Source organism: Entelurus aequoreus, linkage group LG11 (genome assembly GCF_033978785.1).
Source record: "Entelurus aequoreus isolate RoL-2023_Sb linkage group LG11, RoL_Eaeq_v1.1, whole genome shotgun sequence".
Lineage (NCBI taxonomy): Eukaryota > Metazoa > Chordata > Actinopteri > Syngnathiformes > Syngnathidae > Entelurus > Entelurus aequoreus.
The window spans coordinates 10824147-10835614 of record NC_084741.1 but is presented as its reverse complement, the minus strand read 5'-3'; the positions used below and the strand labels follow the sequence as shown (position 1 = coordinate 10835614).

The window sequence follows — 11468 nt, the reverse complement described above, 5'->3', positions numbered from 1 at the left end:
ACGAGCAGACTCTTTTTCCTGAGGAAGCTTAGGTCATTCAATGTGTGCAGCAAGCTGTTGGAGATATTTTATCAGTCTGTTGTGGCCAGTGCCCTGTACTTTGCAGTGGTTTGTTGGGGGAGCAGCACCAGCGAAAGGGACTCAAACCGGATTGATAATCTGATCCGGAAAGCCGGCCAAACTATTGGCACGCAATTGGAGGCGTTTGTGTCAGTGAGGGACAGGAGGTCACTGGACAAACTGCTGGCCATCATGGACAATCCTGCCCATCCACTCCACCTGACAATTAAGGGACAGCGGAGTTCATACTCCAACAGGCTCCTTCAACTTCCTTCCCGCACTGTGCGATTCAAGAACTCCTTCATTCCACACTCCATCCAGCTGTATAATCACTCGCCATACAGCAATAGATGACATCTGCCTATTACCTGACACCTGTCATGTTAGCTACTTCTCTTTGTTTATAATGTCTATTTTCTATTTCCTGCTGGACCTACTCTCTATTTTATGCTGCTGCTGTCATATAGACTGCATATACTGTAATATTGTACATGGTCATTGGTTTATATTGTATATATGTTGTAGACATAATATAATATATCTGTATATAAATTACTCTGTACACATATGTATATATTCGTATATATGTTTGATTTTTTTATAGCTATATTAGTCTATTTATAACTGCATTGTCCTTTCCATCATTGTAGCTGAGCTACTGTGTTGAACAATTTCCCTTGTGGATCATTAAAGTTTGTCTAAGTCTAAGTCTAGAGTCACATAACTCGGAACATGACACATGCTAACTGTTAACGTGTTAATGTTAGCACGTTAGCATTCAAACGTAAACATGCTAACTTTTTGAGCTATTTTTGCAACCGTTTACCCCAGAGTCATATAACTTGGCATGTGACACTTGTTAACTGTTAGCATGCTAGCAAGCGAACATAAGCATGCTAACATTTTCTGCTCATTTCACACGTTTTTCTCTATTTCCGCAGCCATACACCTGAGAGTCATAGAACTTGTTTTGTGAAACATGCTAACTGTTGGCACACACTAAAAAATAGCATTTTAATGTAAGCACGCTGACATTTTAAGCTAGCTCTTTAGCTCATTTTGTACAGTTGCACCTAAAACTCAGGGATTCGAACACTCAGCGCCATCTTCAAAGAACGGCACAGCAATGTAATTATTATTATCTAAATAAATATATCATGTTTGGATTATGTTCAGCATTTTAATTCATTTCCAATTTAACCGGACAATTAATTAGTAACCTTAACAATGCTCATTCCGTCAAATGTATTTTTTTTTTGCAATTCATCCCTATGAGAAATGTATTATGTAATACTTGTATTTCAATTATATTTGATTTGTGAAATACTTATATATTTATTTCTTATTTTTACGACTTGATATCTTTTAAAACCGAAAAATATATATATTTTTTAAGTGTTTTTTGTGACACACCCAGCAGATAATAAATGAATAAAAGATTCCTACCTGCAGTCCATAAACACTGAAGAAGTTGCGAGTCTGATTCCCGTCTCACTCCTCCTTTGTTGTCCTCGTCTTAGAGTTCAGACGAGGTCGTGGACCTGAAAAAAAAAAAAGTGTATTTAATACCTGAATTGCGCGTGACGTTACGCCCGGTTGCACTTGGCGGTCACTCCAGCAGCACTGAGAGCGGACTCAGCCTAACTACCTTTAAGTAATTTTACATGCCTACTAAGCAATTGGCTAAAAAAACAAAACGCTCCAACGCAAGTAAAGTTGGACTTTTACAAAAATGTGCTAGCTTGATGCTAATATACATTTGCTTTGCTATTGACATGCTACTGATTAGCATTAGCGATTTTACATGGCGATTTCAACACCTCCAAATGTGTTAATGAAAACTACAACAAAGATGCACATTACAATCAAACAGCTGCTGCATAAAAAAATACAATACTTACAGTGTTAACATTTTTAAGGTCGCAACAAAAAAACAAAACGAACCCCATAATCTACGCACTAAAGTTGGGGTTTTTTTGTAAGTTATTTTTTTTTTGAGTTTGAATTTTGTGAACTGAATTTCTACGCATCCAATTATACCGACGATTTCATCGAAAATACATTTGTTGACAAAATGTTTCAAAAGTCAGTGTTTTAAAGTTAAGTGTATTAAAATTCAGTGTAAAAGAATTCAGGGTAAAAAACAATTCAGTCTTTAAAAATTCAGAATAACAAAATTAATTGTAAAAGAATTCAGTAAAAAATTCAGGGTTTAAAAAGTCAGTGTTAAAAAATGTTAGTGTTAAAAAAAAAATTTGTGTTTGAAAATTCAGTGTTTAAAAATTGTGTGTAAAAAAAATCAATGTATAAAAATTCAGTGTTTAAAAATTCAGTCTTTTTTATATTCTGTGTATTAAAATTAAATATTAAAAAATTCAGTGTTTAAAAAGTCAGTGTTTTGAAATTTCAGTGTTTCAAAGTTTAGTGTTTTAAAATTCAGTGTAAAATAATTCAGGGTAAAAAAATTAATTTTAACAAAATTCAGTGAAAAATAGTGTTTAAAAAGTCAGCGTAAATTTGTTTTAGAGTTTAAACATTTCAGTGTTTAAAAATTCAGTATATTAAAAGTCTGTGTTTAAAAATTCAGTGTATACAAATTCAGTGTTTAAAAATTCTGTGTAAAAAAAATCAATGTGACCCACACCACTGTTTCTGTCTTAGAAGAGACCCACACCGCTGTTTCTGTCTTAGAGGAGCCCCACACCGCTGTTTCTGTCTTAGAGGAGACCCACACCGCTGTTTCTGTCTTAGAGGAGACCCACACCGCTGTTTCTGTCTTAGAGGAGACCCACACCGCTGTTTCTGTCTTAGAGGAGACCCACACCGCTGTTTCTGTCTTAGAGGAGACCCACACCACTGTTTCTGTCTTAGAGGAGACCCACACCGCTGTTTCTGTCTTAGAGGAGACCCACACCGCTGTTTCTGTCTTAGAGGAGACCCACACCGCTGTTTCTGTCTTAGAGGAGACCCACACCGCTGTTTCTGTCTTAGAGGAGACCCACACCGCTGTTTCTGTCTTAGAGGAGACCCACACCACTGTTTCTGTCTTAGAGGAGACCCACACCGCTGTTTCTGTCTTAGAGGAGACCCACACCGCTGTTTCTGTCTTAGAGGAGACCCACACCGCTGTTTCTGTCTTAGAGGAGACCCACACCACTGTCTCTGTCTTAGAGGAGACCCACACCGCTGTTTCTGTCTTAGAGGAGACCCACACCACTGTTTCTGTCTTAGTCAGATTAATGTCAACGTGTCATCACGGTCTCGCTTCAAAGAAAAACAAACCTCATCGTTCATGTCAATGATCCACAAATATACAGACACAGAGTATATATATATATATATATATATATATATATATATATATATATATATATATATATATATATATATATATATATATATATATATATATATATATATATATATATATATATATATATATATATATATATATATATATATATATATATATATATATATATATATATATATATATATATATATATATATATATATATAAACTATAATATTACTTTTAAATCTTGTATTTATAGGAAGGGTGTGTATAAAATCCATGCGTACAATAGGTGACAAGACTGGTGGACACACACACACACACACACACACACACACACACACACACACACACACACACACACACACACACACACACACACACACACACACACACACACGCACACGCACACACGTGTGATGCATCAGTAACTTTAGCAGGGTTGTGTGTGTGTGTGTGTGTGTGTGTGTGTGTGTGTGTGTTACAAGACTAAAAAAGGGAAGCACATCCTGCATGTTAACAGATAATCATCAACACACACTCTTCTTCCAGCTGTGCTACACAGAAGATCAAGTGTGTGCTGATGATGAAGATGAAGATGATGACGACGATGATGATGACGATGGAATGTGAAAGGAGGCGGGGCCTGAGGGTGTCAGCCAATCTAGTTTCAGGCTTTTTAACGCCACTTGCAGAGTTATTATCAATACTAATAATAATAAAGACCAATGAATGTCATCATAATATAGAATATTAACAATGTCATCATAATATATAATAATAACAATGTCATTATAATATAGAATATTAACAATGTCATCATAATATAGAATATTCACAATGTCATAATAATATAGAATATTAACAATGTCATCATAATATAGAATATTAACAATGTCATCATAATATAGAATATTCACAATGTCATAATAATATAGAATATTAACAATGTCATCATAATATAGAATATTAACTATGTCATCATAATATAGAATAATAACAATGTCATCATAATATAGAATAATAACAATGTCATAATAATATAGAATATTAACAATGTCATCATAATATATAATATTAACTATGTCATCGTAATATAGAATATTAACAATGTCATCATAATATAGAATAATAACAATGTCATAATAATATAGAATATTAACAATGTCATCATAATATAGAATAATAACAATGTCATCATAATAATAACAATGTCATCATAATATAGAATAATAACAATGTCATCATAATATAGAATAATAACAATGTCACAATAATATAGAATATTAACAATGTCATCATAATATAGAATAATAACAATGTCATCATAATAATAACAATGTCATCATAATATAGAATAATAACAATGTAATCATAATATACAATAATAAAATTGTCATCATAATATAGAATAATAACAATGTCATCATAATAATAACAATGTCATCATAATATAAAATAATAAAATTGTCATCATAATATAGAATAATAACAATGTCATCATAATATAAAATAATAAAATTGTCATCATAATAATAACAATGTCATCATAATATAAAATAATAAAATTGTCATCATAATATAGAATAATAACAATGTCATCATAATATAAAATAATAAAATTGTCATCATAATATAGAATATTAACAATGTCATCATAATAATAACAATGTCATCATAATATCAAATAATAAAATTGTCATCATAATATAGAATATTAACAATGTCATCATAATAATAACAATGTCATCATAATAATAACAATGTCATCATAATATAGAATATTAACAATGTCATCATAATAATAACAATGTCATCATAATATAGAATATTAACAATGTCATCATAATAATAACAATGTCATCATAATATATAATATTAACAATGTCATCATAATAATAACAATGTCATCATAATAATAACAATGTCATCATAATATAGAATATTAACAATGTCATCATAATAATAACAATGTCATCATAATATATAATATTAACAATGTAAAACACTTTAATATTAATATTAAAAATATGCAATCGCATTCAAAAGTAGTTATTTCTGTCCGCGATGGAAAGAAGAAATGTATTCAGTCTAAAAAGATAAATATTTGTTTTAGTTTTTTGTTTTTAGATCAAATACTTTCTGACGCAGATTAGTTGTAGGCTGTAACTCCTTCTAGAACCTGACTAACTCTTCATCTTTTTAGCACCTTCTCTTTTCTTTTGTTACCTTCTAGAACCTTACTAACTCTTCATCTTTTTAGCACCTTCTCTTTTCTTTTGTTACCTTCTAGAACCTTACTAACTCTTCATCTTTTTAGCACCTTCTTTTTTCTTTTGTTACCTTCTAGAACGTTACTAACTCTTCATCTTTTTAGCACCTTCTCTTTTCTTTTGTTACCTTCTAGAACGTTACTAACTCTTCATTTTTAGCACCTTCTCTTTTCTTTTGTTACCTTCTAGAACCTTACTAACTCTTCATCTTTTTAGCACCTACTCTTTTCTTTTGTTACCTTCTAGAACCTTACTAACTCTTCATCTTTTTAGCACCTTCTTTTTTCTTTTGTTACCTTCTAGAACCTTACTAACTCTTCATCTTTTTAGCACCTTCTCTTTTCTTTTGTTACCTTCTAGAATGTTACTAACTCTTCATTTTTAGCACCTTCTCTTTTCTTTTGTTACCTTCTAGAACGTTACTAACTCTTCATCTTTTTAGCACCTTCTCTTTTCTTTTGTTACCTTCTAGAACGTTACTAACTCTTCATTTTTAGCACCTTCTCTTTTCTTTTGTTACCTTCTAGAACGTTACTAACTCTTCATCTTTTTAGCACCTTCTCTTTTCTTTTGTTACCTTCTAGAACGTTACTAACTCTTCATCTCATCTTTTAGCACTTTCTCTTTTCTTTTGTTACCTTCTAGAACGTTACTAACTCTTCATCTTTTTAGCACCTTCTCTTTTCTTTTGTTACCTTCTAGAACGTTACTAACTCTTCATCTTTTTAGCACCTTCTCTTTTCTTTTGTTACATTCTAGAACGTTACTGACTCTTCATCTTTTAGCACCTTCTCTTTTCTTTTGTTACCTTCTAGAACGTTACTAACTCTTCATCTCATCTTTTAGCACCTTCTCTTTTCTTTTGTTACCTTCTAGAACGTTACTAACTCTTCATCTTTTTAGCACCTTCTCTTTTCTTGTGTTACCTTCTAGAACGTTACTAACTCTTCATCTTTTTAGCACCTTCTCTTTTCTTTTGTTACCTTCTAGAACCTTACTAACTCTTCATCTTTTTAGCACCTTCTTTTTTCTTTTGTTACCTTCTAGAACGTTACTAACTCTTCATCTTTTTAGCACCTTCTCTTTTCTTTTGTTACCTTCTAGAACGTTACTAACTCTTCATCTTTTTAGCACCTTCTCTTTTCTTTTGTTACCTTCTAGAACGTTACTAACTCTTCATCTTTTTAGCACCTTCTCTTTTCTTTTGTTACCTTCTAGAACGTTACTAACTCTTCATCTTTTTAGCACCTTCTCTTTTATTTTGTTACCTTCTAGAATGTTACTAACTCTTCATCTTTTTAGCACCTTCTCTTTTCTTTTGTTACCTTCTAGAACGTTACTAACTCTTCATCTTTTTAGCACCTTCTCTTTTCTTTTGTTACCTTCTAGAACGTTACTAACTCTTCATCTTTTTAGCACCTTCTCTTTTCTTTTTTTACCTTCTAGAACCTTACTAACTCTTCATCTTTTTTTTCGCACATGACACCACACACAAGTAAACACGCTGCAAGATTACTTGTATCGCACATGATATCACACACAAGTAAACACGCTGCAAGATTACTTGTATCGCACATGATATCACACACAAGTAAACACACTGCAAGATTACTTGTATTGCACATGATATCACACACAAGTAAACACACTGCAGGACCGCTTGTATCGCACATGATATCACACACAAGTACACACGCTGCAGGACCGCTTTTATCGCACATGATATCACACACAAGTAAACACTGCAGGACCACTTGTATCGCACATGATATCACACAGAAGTAAACATGCTGCAAGAGTGCTTGTGTCGCACATGATATCACACACAAGTAAACATGCTGCAAGACTACTTGTATCGCACATGATATCACGCACAAGTAAATGCACTGCAGGACTGCTTGGATCACACATGATATCACAACCAAGTAAACACACTGCAGGACCGCTTGTATCACACATGATATCACACACAAGTAAACACTGCGGGACCACTTGTATCGCACATGATACCACACACGAGTAAACATGCTGCAAGACTGCTTGTATCGCACATGATATCACACACGAGTCAACACGCTGCAAGATTGCTTGTATTGCACATGATATCACACACAAGTCAACACGCTGCAAGATTGCTTGTATTGCACATGATATCACACACAAGTGAACATGCTGCAAGACTACTTGTATCGGACTTGATATCACGCACAAGTAAAACACTGCAATACTGATTGTATCGCACATGATATCACACACAAGTGAACACACTGCAAGACTGCTTGTATCGCACATGATATCACACACAAGTGAACACACTGCAAGACTGCTTGCATCGCACATGATATCACACACACAAGTGAACACACTGCAAGACTGCTTGTATCGCACATGATATCACACACACAAGTGAACAAACTGCAAGACTGCTTGCATCGCACATGATATCACACACACAAGTGAACACACTGTGAGACTGCTTGTATCGCACATGATATCACACACAAATGAACACACTGCGACCCCTATCAACAACACCCGTCCCATTTGGGTATCAAAACTTGAGCTGTACTGCGGTTCGCTGTCGACCTAAGCGGGCACATTAGTCAACAGGACTCACCGAGTTTCCACTTGTCGACTGAAACGTGTTCCATTGTATCACTTCCACCAAAATCACACAGCATCAGCAATGTAAGCTTTTATTTTGGAGAATGATATCGAACACGCTGTCTTGTTGTCGCCGACTCGGCCGAAGAACTTTCCAAAAAGGAGGCATTTTTCACATCGCTTTTAAAAGTGCTCCCCCTCTGGTCAACATATGAAATAACAAGTGTGTGTCGACATTTGAAGTGCTCCCCCTCTGGTCAACATATGAAATAACAAGTGTGTGCCAACATTTGAGGTGCTCCCCCTCTGGTCAACATATGAAATAACAAGTGTGTGCCAACATTCGAGGTGCTCCCCCTCTGGTCAACATATGAAATAACAAGTGTGTGCCAGCATTTGAAGTGCTCCCCCTCTGGACAACATATGAAATAACAAGTGTGTGCCAGCATTTGAAGTGCTCCCCCTCTGGACAACATGTGAAATAACAAGTGTGTGTCAACATTTGAAGTGCTCCCCCTCTGGTCAACATGTGAAATAACAAGTGTGTGCCAGCATTTGAAGTGCTCCCCCTCTGGACAACATATGAAATAACAAGTGTGTGTCAACATTTGAAGTGCTCCCCCTCTGGACAACATGTGAAATAACAAGTGTGTGTCAACATTTGAAGTGCTCCCCCTCTGGTCAACATGTGAAATAACAAGTGTGTGTCAACATTTGAAGTGCTCCCCCTCTGGACAACATATGAAATAACAAGTGTGTGTCAACATTTGAAGTGCTCCCCCTCTGGTCAACATATGAAATAACAAGTGTGTGTCGACATTTGAAGTGCTCCCCTTCTGGTCAACATGTGAAATAACAAGTGTGTGTCAACATTTGAAATGCTCCCCCTCTGGTCAACATATGAAATAACAAGTGTGTGTCAACATTTGAAGTGCTCCCCCTCTGGACAACATGTGAAATAACAAGTGTGTGTCAACATTTGAAGTGCTCCCCCTCTGGTCAACATATGAAATAACAAGTGTGTGTCGACATTTGAAGTGCTCCCCTTCTGGTCAACATGTGAAATAACAAGTGTGTGTCAACATTTGAAGTGCTCCCCCTCTGGTCAACATATGAAATAACAAGTGTGTGTCAACATTTGAAGTGCTCCCCCTCTGGTCAACATATGAAATAACAAGTGTGTGTAAAAAATTGAAATGTGCCCCCTTTGGCCAAAATGAATTTGAAAAAATAAATAAATATGTATATAGACATACTGTAATAACTTGAAGTAAAGAATGAAGATTAAAAAACAATTACAAATAAAACATTAAATAAATAAAAATAAAAGCGGTCTTTTTCTCACAATGTGTCGACTTTTTTCTTATAAAATTTTGAACAATTTCTCATATTCTTTCTGTTTTTGTAATATTGCAATATTTTCTCCTAAAATTATGACATTTTTAATGTAAAAGTATCACTTTTTAATGCAAAACGGTGACATTTGTCATATAAAATTCAGACTTTTATCACAATATTGCCAATTTGTTTGTTGTTCTAGTAAAATAGTGACATTTGTTGAGTAAAATGATGACTTTTCTCATCATTTTGCCGAGTAAAATTCAGACTATTATTATAATATTGCCAACATTTGAAAGTTTTCTTACAAAATTGTGACTTTTGTCGAGTAAAACGCCGACTCTTTTCATAAAATTGCCAAAATGTTAAGCTTTTCTCGTAAAACTGCGACTGTTATCGAGTGAAAGTCCAACTTTGATCATAATATTGCACCAATGCTCACTTTTTCTTGTCCAACTTTGACTTGCGTTGAGTAAAATGAGGACTTTTATTATAATACTGACAACATTCTAAGTTTTTCTCGTGAAATTGCAACTCATTTTTCACAACAAGCTTGTTTATATGTGCATGGTATGTATATATTATTCATGTTGTAAATACACTTCTTTAGAAAGGCTGGTCCTAAAGAGGGAGGCTTTTTTCTCATGAAGGTAACACATACAAGTGTGTGTGTGTGTGTGTGTGTGTGTGTGTGTGTGTGTGTGTGTGTGTGTGTGTGTGTGTGTGTGTGTGTGTGTGTGTGTGTGTCCAATACAGGGGAAACCAAACCCAAGCTCGTTGAGCTAGTTGGTCCGGTCTGTCAGAGGGGCGAGTCAGCAGGTACATCTTACCTCTCTAATCTCTCTCACACACACACACACACACACACACACACACACACACACACACACACACACACACACACACACACACACACACACACACGTCACACACACACATCACACACACACACAAAACCCACTGATGCCGGTAGTTGATATCGGCGCTGTGATGGGTAGTCGACCCCGCTCACATCAGACACGCGACGTCCTGCCGTGACCCCGCTGACAGTGTACATACATGCATGTAGATAAAGGGTTAAAGGTTAAAGGGCAGCACTCACCTGTATCACCTGTCCTGTGCCGCCCACCAGACGCCTTCACTTCCGGGTTGGCGTCGAGCCTTCGAGCCCACTTTAACCCCGCCTCTTCCAAAAAGTATAATCCGCTCGATTTTGAAGAACAACATGAAAATAAAAAGCGTCTTCCTGTCCACGCGTTGCTGTTGTTGTTGTTGTTGTTGTTTTTGTTGTTGTTTCCCCCCCCCAACTTGTGCCGGTCTAAGAGCTCCGGTCCAGTCCGAGTCCTCCTTCAAAGAACCCGGAAGCGGCTTGGCCTACTTAAAGCTCCGGCGGCCGCTCATTGGCTGACGGAGCTCCGGTGGTGTCGGCGCGGGTGAGGGCAGGTCCCCCCCCCCGGGCCAGAGGAGGGGAAGGCCGGGCGGGAAGGTGCCGATAGGTCGGTGTCGGGAAGACGACAGGTGGGCGGGATTGAGGCTCCGCCCCCCTTCCCCCCTGCGTGTCCGCGTTAGAGGTGGGCGATACTGCCAATTGTGATGTCGACTCGATTACAAGTGATTCATTATAAGCAATATGATCGATACCTTTGATATCGATTTATTTGAGCTCATTGAACGATTTTGGGGGATTTTTTTGATCATGGAATCAGATTAAACAATAACAATAACACAAATATATACATATATGTATATATAAATACATACATATACTATATATATATATATATATATATATATATATATATATATATATATATATATATATATATATATATATATATATATATATATATATATATATATATATATATATAATATATGTATGTATTTATATATATATG

The 11468-nt window shown here is 35.5% G+C and overlaps 1 protein-coding gene across 2 annotated transcripts in view; it reads right to left on the bottom strand.

Annotated features, from left to right (window-relative positions):
• zbtb7b (zinc finger and BTB domain containing 7B) overlaps positions 1-10950 on the bottom strand; it is a 65970-nt gene extending 55020 nt beyond the window's left edge. The window contains exons 1-2 of one of the 2 annotated variants that reach the window (XM_062062456.1): positions 10673-10950; positions 1507-1601 (exon numbers count right to left, since the gene is read on the bottom strand). The gene's annotated coding sequence lies outside the window, so the exon portion shown is untranslated. Of the gene's footprint in view, positions 1-1506; positions 1602-10531; positions 10627-10672 lie in introns of those variants that run through there. The other variant, XM_062062457.1, reaches the window with a different exon arrangement.
• Between the last annotated feature and the right edge of the window lie 518 nt (positions 10951-11468).